This window comes from Rhipicephalus microplus, chromosome X, assembly GCF_043290135.1.
Source record: "Rhipicephalus microplus isolate Deutch F79 chromosome X, USDA_Rmic, whole genome shotgun sequence".
Lineage (NCBI taxonomy): Eukaryota > Metazoa > Arthropoda > Arachnida > Ixodida > Ixodidae > Rhipicephalus > Rhipicephalus microplus.
In genome coordinates this window covers 84876872-84896714 of record NC_134710.1, presented here as the reverse complement: position 1 = coordinate 84896714, position 19843 = coordinate 84876872, and the positions used below count along the sequence as shown (strand labels likewise).

The window sequence follows — 19843 nt, the reverse complement described above, 5'->3', positions numbered from 1 at the left end:
AATAACAACAGGATCCAAAATGGGGAAGTTATAATCAGTAATACAGAGAAAAGACACTGCTGATGATAAAAAAGATTTACAAAAAACATTATTGAGCACATAACAACACTCAGAACTCGGAATTGGAACGCTGTTGCTGTCACTTAAAGATATTATATTCTGTTTATGATCACCCACGATATTCCAAAACTTTTTCGCGTTCGTTACAAGTAACGAGGGAAGTGTGTTCTTATAAAACGTTTCCTTGGCTTTCTCGGCTGCCTCTTGATACTGTGTAGTACATGCACGATAAGCGCTTCATCGACCTGAAGCATTACTCTGTTTGGCTTTTTGGAACGCGCGCTTCTTCCTATTTAACACTCGATTTAACGAAGAGGTAAACCAGGGAGACTGATGTTTACCAGAGATAGCATGCAGTGGGATTTACCTGTCAACCAAACTTGCGACTTTATCTTTAAAAATATTCCAGTTGGTTTCAACCGACCGTTCTTCAAATTTTAGCATGTAGTCGTCAGGGAACACACTCAGTTCGCGGTTAATTGCAGCAAAATCTGCCCTGTTATAATTTCTAATAAGCTTCGGTTGGCGAACAGGGTGTTTAACTTTACCGTGAATGGTAAAGTATACGAAAGAATGATCGCTTAAACCGGGTAAAAAGCGTAATCCATGAACCATATCGGGGAAAGTGGTTAAGACGAGGTCGACTATATTTGCGCTTGTCGAAGTTGTTCGGGTTGGTTCAGTGATAACTTGTGAAAGATGAAAGTCATGGCACAAGTTTACAAATGCTGAGGATTCACGGGGTAAGTTGCTTTGGAGAGCACCTGTGGAAGACCACTTATAGCTTGGAAAGTTGAGATCGCCCAACAAAAATAAAGGCGCGTATTGGAATCGGGCAATAACATCACACAATGTGTCATGCAAATCAGTGCAAAATGAGGAAGAAAGAACAGGTGGTCGGTAGCAGCAGCAAAAAATTATTTTACGGTGGTTGATGCGTACGCTCACACAAATAAGCTCTAAGGAACGCGTGGTATAGGTACAACGTACGAGTGCAAGTGATCTGAAACGGCGATTAAAACACCTCCTCCCTGTCTATTATCGTGATCACAACGATAGATGTTGAAATCCACGTTACATTCAAGAATTTCGTCGTTAGTAACACTTAGGCAAAGCCATGTTTCGGTGAGCGCTACTATATCAGCATTACACGTGTCAATAAGGGTCGACAGGTCAGTTCGCTTGTTCATTACACTGCGTACATTTGAAAAAAGAAAAACATTTCGACCGATAACCTCGGGATGTTGTTGCTCACCGCCCAATAGCTATATACGCAGAAGAGACCTGTTCATTGGATAATGTAGTAGCGTCCTTCACAAGAGAAATTTCACTGTCGTCCGTCTCTATTTCGCATATGCTACCACATGATGGGAAATAAGCAAAACACTTTTTATTAATAAATAATTTATTGTAGCGAACGGAAAATTTCTGGCCACTGGCCTTTCCATATTCGTGTAATTTCTTACGTGAAGTGCGCGTGGCAACACAATAATCCTCGGATATTTGAATACCAGAATTCCTTAGCTTTGACCGAGCGGACAAAGCAGATTCCCTTAACTTAGAGTTTGAAAACTTCGCAATAACTGGGCGGCATTTGTCGGCAAAAAAGTTTCCCTAGTCTATGTGCCCGTTGAATTGCGTCCACAGATAGTTGCAAGTCAAGCGTGGAAGACAAAAGTTCGCGCACACTTTTTTCGGATTCGGACCAAGATTCAGATTGACTGTCCTTCAAGCCATAAAAATCAAGTTATCATGCCTCGAATGGTCTTCAAACTCGTCTAGACGTTTTGCGAGACTGCTTGCTTCTGAACGGGCTGCTTCTGCGTTTACTGTCTGAAGTTCGTTCGACTTTTGCGTAACAGCCAGTTTTTGCTCGACAGTTGTCAGTCGTTCATTTATGTTGTTCACTTCCTGCTCGAGATTTAGTTGCGTCTGTTTTAGTTCAGTAATCTGGCCAAGTACTTCCGCATGGTTTTTGTCCATTTTAGTGCTTAAGCTTTTGAGAAACGCCATCAGCTCTTTGTTAGAATGGCAAGCGTCTTCTTTTGGTGGCCCAGGGTTAAATTCCACGTCGCCGCCTAGCAACAATAGCTTCATAACATGCGCACATTCACAAATGCTGCTCATGAGAATACTGGGGCATGAAAAAAGCAGCAAGTTGACATTACTAGAACGCTTACAGTGCAAAGATTGACAAGGGCTAACCTGTAGAAAAATGCAGAAAAATATTGGATGCGTCTGCCTTGTAGCCGTTCTTTTATGCCCACTGGTGGAGTCAGGTGGTGGGCCTTGATTTAAAGGTGGCTGGAAGCATGATGTCTCGGTCAATGATGCCGTCGTTGGCCACAAAGAAACTGGACCAGGCGTGTCCACTTGAAATTCTGGCACCGGACAGTATGGCCGGTCGCTCAGTGGTGAACTACGCAAGCGCAGTTGTTCGGAGAAGTCCATGGCTGTTGCACACGAGAGCGATAAGCCCAAGCCGGCTGGCCGTAGTATCTGCAGAAGAATGCAGAAAAACATTCGATGCGTCTGTCTTGTAGCCGCTCTTCCATGCCCACTCCTACATTCATGATATTCACATACCAGAAAGCATTTTGCGGGCGTTCCGAGTGCACAATACTAATCACATGTCGAGCGAATTGGCGACCCTTCACCAGGCCTGGCGAGCAGCTAATGCCAGTGGGGACCTAGAAGAGCGCCTCCGCCAACAGCAACCACGAATCCTTATTTAATGAAGTTCTCAATGGCGTTCACATAATCTGGCATCCACACATTCATTGTGTCACGAGTTCAAACAAGAGTGGAAGGCCTTAGAGCGATACCTCTACTCCTCCCAGTAAAAGGCCAAGAAGTGTCTGTGAGCATGCGTTTTATCTTGAAGCTCGGCCAAGGTAAACGCCGGCTAAGGATCTAAAACAAGCATTAGGGCGGTCCGTTCGCGACAACAAGCCGCGGCTCCAGGTGAGTCTTTCGTGCCGCCACCGCCAGAGGCGCTGACTGCCTCCATTTCTTAAAGTAGATAATGCATTCATCATCATCATCATCGTCGTCGTCATCATCAGCCTGACTACGTACACTTCAGGACAAAGGCCTCTCTCATGTTCCGCCAGTCAACTCGGTCATATGCTTGCTGCTGCCATTTTATACCCACAAACTTCTTAATCTCATCTGCCCATTTAACTATCTGTCTCCTCCTAACCCGCTTGCCTTCTCTGGGAATCCAGATAGTTACTCTTAATGACCAGCGGTTATCCTATCTACGCGCTACATGCCCGGTCCATGTCCATTTCCTCTTCTTGATTTTAACTATGATATTCCTAACCGCGGTTTGTTCCCTGATCCACTGTGCTCTCTTTTTGTCTCTTAAGGTTACACCTACCATTTTCCTTTCCATTGCTCGCTGCGTCGCCCTCAATTTAAGCTGAACCCTCTTTGTAAGTCTCCAGGTCTCTGCTCCATAGCTAAGTACCAGCAAGATGCAGCTGTTATATGCCTTCCTCTTGAGGGATAGTGGCAATCTACCTGTCAAGATTTGAGAGTGCTTGCCAAATGTGTTCACCCCATTCTTATTCTTCTAGTTACTTCAATCTCGTGGTTCGGTTCCGCGGTTATTACCTGTCCGAAATGGACTTGGTTTTCTACAACTTCTAATGCACTATTACCTATATCTCCAAGCACTGTTCTCTTCCGAGGTTGTTGTAATTAATTACTTTCGTTTTCTGCAGATTAATTTTAATACCTTCCATTCTGCTCTCCTTGTCTAACTCCGTAATTATGAGTTGCAATTCGTCTCCTGAGTTACTCAGCCATGCAATGTCATCGGAGAAACGCAGATTATTAAGGTACTCTCCATTAACTTTTATCGCGAACTCTTCCATTCTAGGCCTCTGAAAACCTCCTGTAAGCTCGCGGTAAATAGCATTGGGGAGATTTTATCCCCCTGCCTCACACCCTTCTTGATTAGTATTCTGTTGCTTTCTTTTCGGTAGCAGTTGATACCCTGTAGATTTCTTTCAGAATATTTATATATTCTTCGTCGACACCCTGATTTCGCAGTGTCTGCGTAATTGCTGATATTTCTACTGGATCAAACGTCTTCTGGTAATATACAAAGGCTATTTATAGTGGTTGGCTGTATTCTGAGCGTTTCCCTAGGCATTATAGCATTATGTCAACATAAAAGGCATTAAGACATTGTGCCAACATAAAAAGAAAGTTCTTGTTGTTTTTCTCTTACGAGTCTGGTGGCACACATGTCACCACTCATTTTATAAAGGGGACACTAATAGCATCCATCCATCCATTCATTGCGCATTCGCACCATTCATACTGGTGGTGCCGAGCAGCGTCTGTGTGTTGGTCTGTGCAACGCGTTGGCTCCATTGTCAAGACGTGTGGTAGAAGCGTGCAGATTTCTAATCGTCCGTGCCTAAACCGAGACTTAAAATCAAGTTAAATCTCTTCAGACCAATGGTCTCGTCCTTCCCCCTAGCAAGGAAAACCGAGCTCTCACTCGACAAATTCGTTTTAATAACCGCCTTGAACCACAGCAATTTTATTCGCACTTAACTGCCATTTTATTTCTTACTTTTTAGGATTAACAGAAGTCTCTCTAGAGGCTTTGGCTAATAGAAAAAAAAATTACCTGACTTGGCTGGTACCCGCTGTAAACAATAGAGACATAGTCTGCGCATAATTAAGTTGATTAGATTGCATTTTCTATTCTACATATGACCACAGAGCAAGGGCTTGATAAAGCACGACCGCCACATTCGTAATCTAACCCTCGACCACAGCAGTGTGGCTCATAGCCCCTAATGTTTGCCGGCTGTTTCGCAGTATAAAGCTATAGGTGATATATAGTGTATGGGACTTGTACTAAAAGTGTACCAATTAGTATGGTGCGATCAGTATCGCCCCTTTTATATCAGTGCAATGTGCGTCGACATGAATGGGAGCAACGCCTCATTTTCACTGATTATTTATACTCGCGAACAATCAAATGTGAACACAAGAACACAAAGAGCTGTTCTTCCGAAGCTTCTAGGTGGCTTCAAAAAATACATTTAGAACGCAAAGCCCCAAATTATTACACCTATTATTATGGCATCAAATATCTCAAAGCAAGCGAGGAAGCACAAATGCTATGCGCAGCAGAGATTGTGATAAGCTTCGTTGGTGAAGGGTGATCTGCGCAGACAAGATTATCGACGACGAAGAGAAAACATTCAGCAAAGCCATATCATTCTAGAAATGGACATCTGTTTGCGGGGAAGTTGGTACAAGTCGCTCAAACAGGACGAGAGGCGCGACGTTAATAATAGGAATACTTCTGCGCAGATTTATGTGTTTCTTTACGAAACCTTATAAGGTGGATTTGAATTAGACTCACAAATGATCCACAAAAGATAACCACAGGTGCCCTTCCAGAAGTTTGACCGGGGACTGCTTCAAAGCAATTTGTCAAAGCACAAGAAAACTTCAAGCAAAAGAAAAGCTGATTTCGAAGAATTTAAAAATATAGGCTCTTCATTTAAACCTGATATTGTATACATTATAGCAATCAGCAGCTGTTCATGCGAAGAGCTTACAGTGGTAAGATGACCTCGGGATTTTAAGTCCCTCATATTTTGATCCGTCTTGTGTCTTCACTGCACAGCATAGTAGCGAGATTCTGAACTGTGCAGTGCCGGCTATTCTAAGAAGGTGACGCCTGCTCATCTCTGAGCGCATCGGCTTGACAAAAAAAAATGCAGTAATTGACTAGAGAAAAATGCGAGGTGGCTGTTCGCTCGCGTGCTTAAATTTCATCCGCCTTATAGGACTGCCAAGGGCATGGGTACTTCACCTCGTAGTACTTTTCTGCCATCTTATCACTGAGTTTCACCGGGATACCTAGCATGACAAGCACACCAAGTGCTTGTCATGATATGAACTATGCGGCCTTGTGGTGTGGTAGCATGACAAGCACAGCACGTGCTTGTCATGCTACCACACCACAAGGCCGCTGCATAGTTCAGACTGTGAGGACGGCTCAAGCAGCTGCCTGGCTGCCGTCCAACTGAATGCTTGCCCCTTCCACTCGCACCCCTAACGTTCACTTTAACCCCACTTCTTTGTAGCATTCGACAGTGGTTGGGCGAATTAGATGGTCATTCATTTACTCATTCTTAAGAACGTCATTAATTCAAGCCTATAATGGGAGGTTGAAAAAAAGCATGCCCTAATAAAGCCTCTGTGTGAAGTTAACGTTGATAAACGTTTGTTTTTCATGCACCGGGCTTTTTCCGCGCAAAATATTTAGTTGCTACAAAGGGATTAACAACTATCTCGCGGAAATGGGTACGCCGCACTACGTACCTTTGGCGAGAGGGCAGAGAGAAACGAACGGCGCACTACTGCGACCCCTTCAGAAAGCTCTTTTGAGTCTTCTTGTTTTATTTGATTTCAATTCTCTTTGTGTGAGTGGGTGTATAGATGCCCCCCCCCCCTTTTTTTTTGTGTGTTCCCCAAGTGACTTTCCCTGCGGAGATCAGGGGCACACCTGTCCCCTTCCGCTGCACGGACGCATATATAGGCAACCCGGTGTCCGCATCCCGGAGAACCGGAGCCGCTGGCGCACGCCCGCCGGAGGTCAGCACGAGGAGGGCCCTCCTGCAGCAGAGGCGAGCACTTTTTTGGACGCGGCTCGCCGACGGCGCGCGCTCAGCGCGTGAATAATTTACAGCGGAAAAGAAGAGGGACGCAGCGGTGAATAATAAAAAGAGGTGTACGTGCGCCAAATAGCAGCAGCTGCAGAAGAAGCGGTGGCGGCATGTAAAAGAGAGCACGAAGCTTCGCGTCGGCGGTCGTTCGCGGTTCGTCTTGACGGGCGCCGCGCGATTTTTTCTGGCTGTAACACTTTCGTCGAGCTTGTACCGCGCTCGCGTCGAGAAAGTTTACAGGCGCGCGCGCGGGCCGAGAGGGGAACGGAGCCCATATTTTCTTTTCCCCGTCGCTCCGCAGCTCCTATACGACTCATCTCTGATGGGATGGGCGAGCCTTGCTTTTCTGTTTGCTTTAATCTTTCTGTTCGTTCGGATTTAGCCTGCTCACTGGCGACTCATAAGCCCGTGAAAGGTTCTACGGCTGGATGTTTGCACGGGCTTGCCAGAACCATCTTTGTTGTGTCTGTTTAGACATAAACAATAGAATGTCTTTTAGTTCTTAAAAAAAGGGGGCCGTTTTCATACTCCCTAATGGCGCTTCACTGCCTTTTGTTAAAGTAATGGTCGGTAAGTCTCAGTTGCAAAGCTTACTCTAAAAGAGGCGTTTCATGCTGTAGCTTCGTGTCAAACATTTTTTTTTATGTTGATACGGTGGCATCTGCAACGCCATGCAACGTAGTATACTCGAATGGTTGGTCGTTTTTTTTTTTTGTTAATTTTTCTGGTTATTCCCAAGTTTCCACTGCAATAAATGCTGCCATTGAAGAGGACATTGTTGAAGTAACTTCAACAGCAAGCTAACTTTACCGCAGTGCAGCTGAGGATAGCGAACCGATGAAAGTCAAGGATGTGCGAAGTGATGCACCGCGTTCTGAATTGTGAAAGTTTAAGGGTAGCAATAAGATATTTTTACCAGATAGCTAATTTAAGCTGTATTGAAGAGTAAATATTTAACAATATTCGACAGTAGTCTATTTAAGCAATATTTCAAAGAAAAGTACGTAAAATGTGTCACGTCGTGCTGCTAAGCTCGGGGGTGCGGGTTTTCGGCCACGGCAGCCGCATTTTGATTGGTTGAAATTGAAGCAACGCCTGCATGCTTCAATTCGGTTGCCCGCTAAACAAATCCATGCCATCGGAATTGATGTGAAGTGCCCTACTTGAGCGTGCCACATAATCATACGTTGGTTTTCGCACGTAAAACATCAGCAGTTGAAAAATATGACGTATAAAAGGCCCTTCAATATCCCTTTAAATGCCTTACATCATATAGATATAGCACAATTCTCCTTATATTCATATATGGCTAAATACTACATGCTGGAATATACATCTGATCATATATTTTAAAGTTTCACTTCTTCAAACATTTCGAGGGACAAAAGAAAGGCAGTGGCGCATTGCTGCAGACACGGGGACAAAATTTTGGTCAGCTTGAGTCCACGCTATTGAGCTTCAAAGCACACGCAGAATTCAAAAGCATCACATCACTTGATGTTCTGTGTTATTGTGCGACCTGTACGCTTTCACTATTTCTGAATAATTTTGGCGAAAGCCTTACATGCCTTATCGCATTACATGCCTGAAAAAATTTCTTCCTACTGACGTGGCTTTCCTATACGCTGTGCAGTGTCAAAGCCTGCTGGTGATGTTCATCCAAACCACCATTTAATTCAAGCCAATGCCTGATACGTGCAAGCTGCTTAGACGGAACATGCATGTGTATGCCTTGTGACTGAAGTGAGCTAATCCTGCTGTTGATTTAATTATGCTGATGGACTCGCAAGCGAAGGTTACGTTGACGCATGCGATGCGTTTATGAAGCTGAGACAGACGTGGGCACTGTACGTCTGTTGTGCGGTTGTGTAAAAAGCGAAAGTATACCCTCACGTTCAAGAATAAACGGGCTTGCGCTATTGTTGGGCATACGCAGGCTAGGGATGACAATTACGCCGAATGTCCTCTCAGATGCCTTATTCTATAAATATCGTATACACATATTTATCGCATTAGTTCTTCTTGATGCTATCGTTGTGTATCACAGCTCCGTCGGCCTTCCGTTTTGCTTGTGTGATCGTTTAGGCTTTATGCAGAGCTGACGCCCTCTCGGTCCCAGTGTTTCTGCATGCGTTATATGTGAAGAAAGGCGCACCCATTGTGAAAGATGTGACTCCGAGTCCCGTTCAAGTCGTAAAGTGTGCCTTTTCCGAGGCTTCCAGCGCCATGTGTGCACCGTCCCCTGTGGCGGTGCGCGGCATGTTCTCGCGCTTCCAGGGTGGCGAGAAGCGCCACTCCTTCGCGCGACTTCTCCAAAGGCCGTCATTTCTTAGGGACCAGGGAAAAGAGAGAAACAAGAACCACGCGCCTTCCTCGAACTGCGATGCTTCTTCTGCAAACTGGGTCATCATGCTGCCCGATGGCCTGCCACATACGGCCCTTTGTTCGCGGCCCGCAGCTCGGCCAGCCGAGGAGCTCGGACAGCGGAGACGCGTGTCCCAGCGGGCCCTCGTTAGGCCTAACCAGGCGGCCGTGCTCCCCCGGGGACCCCGACGGACCCCCTGCCGCGGAGCTGGCCCGGGCCGGACCCCCGGGGAGCCGCCGTCGCCCAAATTGACTCGCCTCGGGGCGGCTGGCGCGCATGTGCGCCTGCCACAATGGCCACGCACTCCGCGCGCGCGCTTCTCATAATAGATAGGGGGATCTCTCCGCTGCAGCGGTGCTCCGCGGGTAACGTGTCGCCTCCACCCCGAGAAATGTCTCTCTCAGGCACGCAATGCGCTATTCATCCCGAGCCTCCGCTCTCCCCGTCCACCGCCAGGTCTCAGCTTAGCGCTGTCGTGCGAGCCCGTCTCGGCGTGTGTACCTGTGGCCGGCCAAGCTCTCTATCAACCTGACACACACAGCGCAATGCGTGCCACGCGGAGGCTGAGCTAAACGAAGTTTCCTGCGAGCCATCCTTTCCTCGTGCATGTCATACGTGCAATGGGCGAGGACGTCCAAAGTAGGGAAAAGCTGCGGTGGTCCCAGCGAGCTTGAGATCGGCAAGCTATCAGTGGGCATTCGCGGGCGTCCAGCACGACGGAAACGGACGAGCGGCCGGAAAGGGGGAAGCTCCCTAACGCCCACCGCGCGGCTCGTTCGACAGATGAGAAATAGGCTCGCGATGCCTTGGAGGAGCTGCGGATACACGCTGCAGGAGGGACTGGCGGGGATTACCGCGGCCAGAAACTTGGAGGCCGCCGATGGCCCACAAGGCGCGTGGAAACTTTCCAATTCGGCGAGCCCCGAGGGCCCCCGGGTGCGGCGCCCTGGCCCTTCCCTGAGGGGGGTTACCCGAAGGGATTAACGGAGCGACCGAAGCGCGCCGCAACTGCGCAATCGTCGCCGTCGCGAGCTCAGGGGGATAGCGCACGCGCGTGGCGGCGCTGCCTGCTAGCCGCCCTGGGGCCCGTGCGTTGCCCGGGCTACAGACGTGTCTGGCCAGTGCTTCTTAAAAAACTGGACTCACCGCGACGGCCGCAGGTGTCGTCTGCCACAGCGCGCTCGCGAGGAGTCTCCTTTGTGCCGAGAAAAAAAGGTCAATCTTAAAGATGAAACAGGCTTGTTTATAGACCACTCAAGCTTCGAAATACGTTTGCTTCGAAATCGAATAATTGATCGTTACCACTCAGGCGCTCCTAACTTGCAATGCCCTGCTGGCGTTATATTCTTACGTTCATTTTTGTATTTTTCTAAGGCCGATGTAAGCAAGCTCCTGAAGAGCTAATATGAAACAAAGCCTTGGTAGTTATGGCAATAATGTAAGAAAATTTTTGGCGTCCGAATATTACTCGAACTGTGTTCTGTTACGTATGTTGAAGGACAAAAACTTATCAGTACGGATTATATTACATCAGTGGAACTGTATTTTCTAACATCTGTTATCGCGATAGTCACTACAAGCTAGGATTTTGTTCTCGTTTTTTTTTTTAAGGCGCGAGACACGACATGGACAAGTGAATTAACACAGGCAAGCGCACATGTGTGTTTCTTTTTATGCTCTTAGACGTGTGTTTTTTCTTTTTTTTTGCGCTGGTAAAAAAGCCACTTTTATTTGTATTTTGATCAAGATACTGCCAATGAGCCACCTTTAATTCTCTTGTTTTCAAGCGTGGCGCTCTTTTGATAAGCTCACAACACAAATAAGCAGTCAGTTCAGTTTCTATGCGTCGTATGCTCCGTATTGCATGGAATCAGCCTTAGAGGCCAAACTTACAGAGGTGCTTTGTAGAAAAGCGTCGCATAGAAAAGGGCCGCGAGCATTGGCGTAGCCGGGAAGAGGGGGGGGGGGGGGCAGGAGGTTTACAATTGCCGAATTCAAAATTTTTCATTTGTATATACACCCACACACATACAAACATACCGGCCTGTATACATAAAGCTTAGTTGACCCCCTCCCCATACCCAATCAGAAAGAAATGTCTCGCTATGATTTGGCCTATTCGGCAAGAGAATACGTCGTCCTTCTTCGCTACACTGCGATGACATGTCAGTACTGTTTTAACGCAGTTGAGAACTTAATGTAAATAATTGCCAAAATTACCTAATGTACTTGGTAGATGTGTCAGTGTTGTGAATGAGCCACTGAGTGACAAATAAATAAATAAATAAATAAACGTGGGCAGGATTTCAATGGGACAAATTGCTGCTGTGTAAGCAGTATGAATGAATGCGAACCTACAATCCCTGGCCTACGAATGAACAGGTGCCAGTCGGACGACCTGTGATCACCAACGAGATGATGAGCGAACGGGCGCCGAGAAGCTCGACATTCCAAATCAAAATCTGGCTCTCGGCAGTATGCGCGCGTACGTCGCTCACCCGTGGGAAACACGAGCGGAAGAGGGGGTTCGCAACAACAGGGTGCCATGGGATAGCCGGACAGTCGAGGCAAGTGAGGGGGCCTTTGGAACCGCGGTCTCTCCTCCGCACCCCGTGCCGAAGCTCCCATCCATGGGAGCGTGTCATTAGTGCAGCCAAGCGGGCTCGCCCTCTCTCCCCGCACCGGTTCGCCCCGGTCGCGCCAGCTGGGTGCTCAGCGGGGTGCTGGTCGGCCCTTCGCCGGGACCGCGCTTCGTGGTCGATCATCTCGCGGCTTCGGGGCGCGCCCCTCCCGCATCAACCGCTCCTCTCAGAGCGGCCTTTGTTTCAGCTGCGGCCAGCGCCCGCGGGGACAGCGCGCAGACCGACTCGCCGAGCTCACCAGTGATCCATCGTCCCTCTTCTTTTTGGACTGCCCGCGCTGAATCTGAACTCTCGCGCACTTGTGCTTATATATTTACGTGTCCGTCTCGGCTTGACGTGCAGCGTGATTTCAAGTTGCTCACAGATTCGCTTTGCGTTTACAAATAGCTTGGAAGAAGGAAGTTGGTGAGGACATGGAACGTCCGTATAGAGACACACAAGCAGGCAGACAAGGAGACTGCCGTGGTTTTGGGGGGGGGGGGGGGGGTTGTTTTAATCTGCATACTTTGGAGAACCATATGCAGACTCATATGCATACGCTAGCGTTCTTGCTCTTGTATTCAACGTAGTCCAGGGTAAACATTTTGGTGTAACTGCACACTCGTTTGGTTTGAGCCAATTTCTGCTGAGAGCCTCGCCAGTTGTTGAAACAGTAGATCATCCGTCAGTGGTCGCCCTCCCCCCCCCCCCCCCCCCCAAAAAAAAAAAACGAAAATAAGTGAAATTTGTCACCACATTGGTGGAGCCGGAAATAAAACCTTAACACTCCGGATTTCGAGCACGGTCTTCATGAGTGAACTGGACACAGCGAGATGGGGTACTCTCGTTTGTGAATCGAAACACGACGTCAGAGGACAAAGTACCACGATGACGACGAGGGATATCATTGGAGATGTCTGGCAAAACCAATCACATAGCTCTTTTTTGCTTGCCTCTGCAGACGTCTTTATCGCAATCGATATTGCGGTTGGTGCAGTTTAACGATGTGCCAAAAATGAACGCTGTTCCTCCCGATTTTTAAGTTGAACTTGCAAGAAGTTCCTTCTGGCAAGTCACGTGTGTTCGCATATTGATTGTTAGTTGGAAGGCCATGTTCATCGACAGCAATTTATAAACCTCTGCCCTGGAAGATGTCTGCGTGCAAGCTTGACAACTTTATTCGTGCCGACGTCAATTCGCGCGCCGTGGTGAAAATTGACGCACATAGAGGCATCAACACAGATCCGCTTCCAAAGGAGAGATGCGTGATCGCTTTCTGTAGGTGACGAGTTTTTTCTCTTTTCCCGATACTCGCCTTAATGTAGTTGTGAGTGTTCTGAAACTATATTCACGAATTAGTTGAAATAAGTGAGTTACAGCAATTCTCAGCTGGGCGCTTGTTTGTTTGGTTTACTTGTTTAGTCTAGCGTCCGATATTTTTAGATGCATTGTGAAACACGCCTTACTGTGTGAGAGGAACGAATGCAGGCCTTCGTGATAATAAGGAGCCTACATTGTAAAAGCGTGAAACTGTGATAACGAAGTTTTGCGTAAGTGACGTTTCAATGATGAGCATTTCCCCCAGAAAACTAAAATCTTAAAATCTTCCTGAGTTCACCCCCAATAGCGCTCTGTATGCCACGTTTTCTTGACTTATTCAAACTTTTTTTTTCCTTTGTGCAGCACAATGCTTGAAGTTGGACAAGCATGTTTTTGTTTTGTTTTTTCTACAGCCTTATCTTTAAGCTTGTGGTCTCGGTCACCATGAGACCGCAACTACAGTGTGGAACCTCGGCTTTGCGAGTCACTGTAGTCAGCTTAAAGGCCGGTTTTATGCGAGGAGGAACATCAAAGAAGAGAGAGAGGCGAAGCGATGGGAGAGTACGCTATGACGAGCGTTCAGTCTTTCTGTCACGGGGACGTGCATCACAGCTGGATGAGGTGGAGGGGCGAGCGGGCGAACAAATGAGGCGGATTTTTCGGAACGGAGCTCAGACCGAGACTGATCGCCGGTGGGGAAGGCGGAGGCCGACGTGAGGGGACTACCGAGAGAGAGAGAGATAAAAACAGTTGCTGCACAGAATGTGGAAAACACATTATTTGTAAATCCTCCGAGGGCATGTCAAGGGATTTGGAAACAATTCCACTTTGCTCTTGTTTTTTTTTTCGTTTTTCTCAAGACAGAAGGAAAGCAAAGCGGGCATCTACTTGTTTGTAAAGATTGCTTGTAATTTTGCTTTCACTTCTGCGAGCCCTTGTGAGTCAGGGGCTTCGTGTATTAAAGGAACAGCTCAGGCACGCAGTACAAAACGAAAGCAGTGTGACGTGTACATACTGTTACACAGTGCTGTTTTTTTTTTTTTTTTTGCTCTCTCGCTTGTTTTATTATTTCAATGTTCATGGCTGAGATGCTTAAGACAGTCACTCATATTTGTCTTCCTTATCCCCCTGTCCTGTTCCCACGCGTAGAAGAGAAGTTCCGGCTGTCCCGACTGCGCTTAGGTCTCTGTCAGCGCGATTTCGTAACGCAATCGTTCTGTCGTAATACAACCGTTAGTGGCGTTAATTTCCTTAACCTGCCATTTATGATGAGGCAGAATTCTCGAAAGCAATATTTTGCCGTTTTAAAAGGTGGAGTCCTGCAAGTGCGGATTTATACTTCGATCGAGCACGCTATGATGTTTAATTTGATGACTTTTAGCACATACATGGCAATGAGGAAGAATGAAACGAGTTACGTCAATTTAAAGTGAAGCTGGTCAAGTTTGTTTTTTTATGACTCTGTAACAGGTAATCACAGCTTGTTGTCTGCTGAACGAAAATGAAATATCTGGCAAAAAAAAAAACAGCGGCCGCAAACGCAGGGCTTCCTGAAATGTTGAGCAAATATGGGAATGTCCTCTTCGGCATGCCACATCCTCTCCTACAGGCGCCCTTTTAAAGCGTGGTCTCCGCGGTTAGCTTCGGCAACTCGCGCAGCCACAGTGGTGGTCATTGTTCAAACAGAGCCTCCTCTATTTCATCAATGCCAGCCAGATGCGCCCGATCTAGCCGTGCACCACCCTTTCCACTAATCCTTTCCTGCTTTCGCCCATCGCCTAGCCTTGACGTGTACTTTGCGGTCATGGCGGACAGAGCCGCTCATTCAGTGCCTCACGACGGAAGTCATATGAAGTAATTTTTTTATTCCGTTATTTACAGATCCGTGGAGGGGCGTCTTGCCTTCCTTGTGTTCAGAATATTGGCACTCACGCTAACTGTGTAAAAGATACGGTGTTTTAAAATAGCATGTGATGCAGCGGTGGCGTTGCTTCTAGCTACAAAGAAGGAGCACGAATGAACAAGTCTGACAGACGTATGATATTGCACACGTCTATCGCATCTCCGGGAAAAAACGCTCGGAAGCACGTGTGACGCAAGCAGCGCTATAGACATCATGTAGCGTCACATCGCGACCAATCCCTGAACTATGGCGGACCGACGGCTCATGTTGAGCAGCGCACGTTTTCACCATGGTATTGAAAGAAATAAATGAGACATTCAATAGTTCAAGATACGAGAGACGCTTGTTCACATTGAGCTCGGCTGTTTTGTCATTGCGGCAGATATTGTCATTGATCCGCTAACCTCTTTGTACTTACTTGGCCTTTCTGTTCACAAACAGCGCTCTCGCAGATATTTCGAATCAGTGAGTGCTGTGAACCTTCCATTGGGGCGCAGCACTGTTAGAAGCCGATGGATGCCATAAGTTTGTCAGAATCTAGAAAAAAAAAGGGTCACAGTGGAGAGATGTGCAGGAATAGTGCGAAGCCTGGTGTCCAGCAACACTGCCCACTCGATGTATACATGACGTGCGTCATTTGTGGGAAAGTTTCTATAAACTCACATGCTGCACAGCAAAAGCTATTTTCTATTTGCTTTATTAAAACATTCAATTCTCAGCCGAGGCCCAGCACCACATGCGGGCAAACATAAATTAAATGTGAACAGGAAAACAGATAGGTGTGTTGAAAGAACGTGAGATATTCAGCAACGTTTTAATACTTACGCGCATGCTTCTGAGCTTCGCGCCCATTTTTACAGATGATAACTTACAAGTAGCCTATGCTCGACAAGTCAATGCTGAGAGATACTACTTGGTCAACAAGTTCGTGAGAGACAGATTGGATTTCGAGACGTCCTTTGGTTTGGAAGTCAGCACTTTGAATGAGAGCAGGCTTTACTTTTTGAGGCTAAATTAACTGGAGTAGGTTTCGCCCGCTTACACAAGCAACTCCTCAGTTGACGGGAGACGGCTAAAAGTCTCTTTTTTTTTTCAAGCATAAATAGGACAAATAAAGGTTAGCTCACTTATCCGCACTCGTCGCTGCAGTAGCCATCATGAAAACGCCATTGTTTGGATCAAAACAGCGTCACGTTGGAAACGCTACTCCTCAGGACCTTCCTTATCAAAATGTGTGCGCACACTTTTTTCAGGTTTTTCTCATGATAGTCTTTCTTCAAATAGTAGAAAGCAGAAATTCTGGCCTGTCTGCCTTCAAGTTTTTCTGTCGCACGATTCAGCCATGCAGCCTAAGTTTAAGCACTTGCCGGAAGCTCAGCCATCTTGAATCAGTGGCTGCGTTCACTTGTGAACATTGTCGATCAAAAAGCAAATATGACGCATATATAAGGCGCGATATCAATACGTAAGTATTAGGTGACGTGTTACTTTACTAGAAATAAATACATATATACGTAATTCTAAAGACTCTAACGTTTGTTAGGCTACGCTGAAAATGGGACGATATGCGAGAAAGAAGGCCGGCAGAAGACTATCTTATCTTTCATCAATGACGTTTGCATAAAGGACACAGATACGCGGCCATTTTTTCTTTCTTAAGGTTGTCGAGAAACGCAACATGCGTGTTTCCCAGTGACTCATCGCTAAGTGATTTATTTGCCTTCCCTTGTGCGTCATAATAAGTAACTGGTAACCCGACCGTGTAGCCTATGTATTACTGCTGGTATTGCGATCAAGATTTGTGGTACCAAGATTTCTTTTTTTTATCAGCATATAGTTTGGCATCTGCATCCCGTTAAGTCACTCGGCTCGGCATCCAGGTCGTTTCGCGATTAATATCGCGAAACCAACTTTTTTTTCTCTCGTTCCACGTATCGCAAATTGGCTTCAATGCCTTCTACGTTTTGAAAGATTCGAGCTTCTAGTCCCTGTCGGACTGAAGGGCGTGCATACAAATAAAAGTACAAAAGAATGCCCTGTAAGTGAACTGCCACATGCAAATTCGAAATTTTTGTCCAACACCAACTTGGAGCTTGATTACTGCGTTTCTCGGCAAATATGAAAAAAAAATTAACAAGAAGTGATTCATTCCAAACTTGAAATTAATGTTTATCTTGCACCGAAAACTGTACCGAATTGCCGTTGATCCGCTTCGCATGGTCACTTGGGTCATTACAGCTTCGCATCATACTGGCTTCCACTGTTTCCTCATGCGGTGGGTGAAAGGCATGCTCTTTCCCATTGACGGGCTGCCTTGGATAATAACATATCCCACATTGAGGATTGGCTCAAATTTTCACTTACGAATAATCGTAGCTAGTTTTGTGAATGGGGAGGGGGGGGGGGGCTATTTTTTTTCGGCATGTTCCTTCGAATGATGAGCTTACATTCCCCAAGTCCGGAGGAACAAGAGCGTCCGTGCAGGCGAGCCTCGCAGAAACACGACCACGAAACATGCCGCCGTCAGAACGCCGACAAAGCGACAGGCCCCCGCTCCTTGCGCTGAAAGGGGTCGCCCAAGAATCGGCGCATTGTTGGTGCTCGGTCGGCCGCACGCGCTGTGTGCGATGGCCGAGTAATCGCGGCCCATTTGCCACAGAAAAGCCGCCGTCCGCCGAAACTCGGGGCGAAGGGCGACGAGGTATTAGGGTTCTCACGCGGGTGCGACGCGCGGCCCCGCTCTGGATCTTGGCGCGCGTTTATCCGTCGCCTAATAGCGCGACCGGCTTGACATGCGCACCGGTCGCTTTTGTCCCGTCGCCGCTGCGGCACCCCGCCCCGCTCCCCATTGTTTCGGAGCGACCGCGTGCGCCGTTCGCCGAGGGGTGGGCGTGTGCCCGCTCAATCAACCTATGACGCTGCCCGCCCAATCACGTGCGCCCTCGCGCTCATTCAATTAGGCGTATTATGGGTTACACGACCGCCGATTCCCACCAGATTCGGGGGTGTCCGCGCGCACCCTATACGCGACCGACGGACCGAAGGAACCCCCGGCCCGCACGCCACTGAAAGGGGACCCTGCCAGCGGGCAACCAAAGGTCGGCTCGTTGCAGAAATAATTCGGAAAAAAAAAAGATAAACGAAGCTGAAACTCGTGCGTGCGAGCGCTCAGTCAGCCCGCTTTCATGCGATTCCCCAGACGGGTGGTCATATATTGACCTCTATACGGGGAAGGTTGAAGCGGTGCGCCTCGTTGAGCAGGTCGAGCAAGCGATCTGCTATACACTACTCGCAGTCGCCGGGGCAAGACACTTGGAGATCCAGCGACTGCTGTGACGTATAGTAGAGGGAAAACCACTCACTTGCCAATATTTTTACCCTGTAGTTATAAATGAAGGGTTCCCTATATTCGGCACTTCGATGATGTCGCTATGTGGGTCTGCGGCGATGTTTCGACCGTTATTTTCGTTAAGTCTAAGTAGGATAAGAGCCTGTTGCGCTGTGCCCGTGGGACGCTGTGGGTGTGTGCTCTGTTTCCGTACATATACAGGCGAAGGGTTAATAGGTAGCCTTGTTGAAAAATATTGATCCGCAGATGGCGCAAAATGTACGATAGTCAAAATTTTCTGTCGCTTGTGCGTAATACTTTGCGCGCCTATTCAAAGTCACGTTACTTCAAATACCGAGAGATAGGCTTGAAATGAACGGCAAGGTGGTGTGCTTGCTCACCTGTAAGTGCAGTGTCGATTTTTACGAAAGGGAACACGGCGATGCGTGGCTTGCGCACTCCGGCGGCTGCTGGCAGCGCGTTCAAGCGGGAGCGAAAGCAACCACAGTCTCTTTTCGCGTCATCTCGCGGCGAGCGAAACAGCCACCCGTCGCTAATATGGAATCAGCAGCAAGATTGCAACCCCCTCCCCTTCAAGGCGATTACGCGAGAGCTGGTAATCGCCTTGAAGAAGGAGGGGTTGCAAACTTGCCGTTCTATAAAAGCAACGAATGGTCGTTTTGCTCACCGTGAGATGACGTGAAAAGAGACTGTGATTGCTATCGCTCCCGCTTGAAGGCGCTGCCAGCAACCACCGAAGCGCGCAGGCCACGCATCGCCGTGTTCCCTTTCGTAAAAATTGACACTGCACATGTTCGTGCTGTCCATCACACCAGCGTTGGCAGTGAGTGTCCGTAGCCATCGAATCCACAATGCTTGCCTGCGGGTGTGTTATCTCATGTTTGCTTTTATTTGTAAGCGATGATTTTTCTGCAATACATACGACCACTAAAACTTAAATAGCCATGTGTAATTTCGTCAAACATTGTCATCACTATATGAATGCTTCGCCAACGCTTGTGCCAGCTCATATGTCTTTGCAGGGTGACTAACCATATGATAAAGGCCGTAATATTTTGTGGCTGTAGTACCGATCTGACACTATGTACCAGAGTAAGTGTGGTGCATTCAAAATTGCGCAGTGGTGGACATGCGCATGGGAGATTGGGGAGCTCACGGGAGCTTTTTTTTTTTTTTCGTGAGGCAGAAACAACTAAACTTCGTTCTTTTAACACCTTTTGTGCAAAGCTAAGAGTAGGCAAATCATCTATACATTGCTTCTAGTGGTACATATATTGTACTGCAAACTGGAGGGTGGGGAGGAGGAACAAGAAGTAAGGGCAAGAAGGTCAACCAGACGCACGTCCGCTTTGTTATACTACGCTGGGGAAAGGGGACTTATGGTTCAGAAGCTAGAGAGATAGGAAGAAGTGGGGAGCATACGAAAAATTTGCGTGGGCTTAAACGGCACGACCGCGTTCCATGGCCCAACTTACTACACACTTTGTGCCTCTGTCCGCTTCAGAATGCAGTAACGCA

The 19843-nt window shown here is 47.4% G+C and overlaps 1 protein-coding gene and 1 long non-coding RNA gene across 2 annotated transcripts in view; one reads left to right on the top strand and one right to left on the bottom strand.

Annotated features, from left to right (window-relative positions):
• Positions 1 to 19843, top strand: part of L (zinc finger protein Lobe) — a 178708-nt gene that overhangs the window by 60027 nt on the left and 98838 nt on the right. The gene's annotated exons all lie outside the window — the stretch shown is intronic.
• Positions 864 to 18845, bottom strand: LOC142775646 (uncharacterized). The gene is made up of 3 exons (XR_012886884.1): positions 18706 to 18845; positions 15395 to 15513; positions 864 to 2559 (listed from the first exon to the last, which is right to left on the bottom strand). It is a non-coding gene; the product is annotated as an uncharacterized LOC142775646 (long non-coding RNA).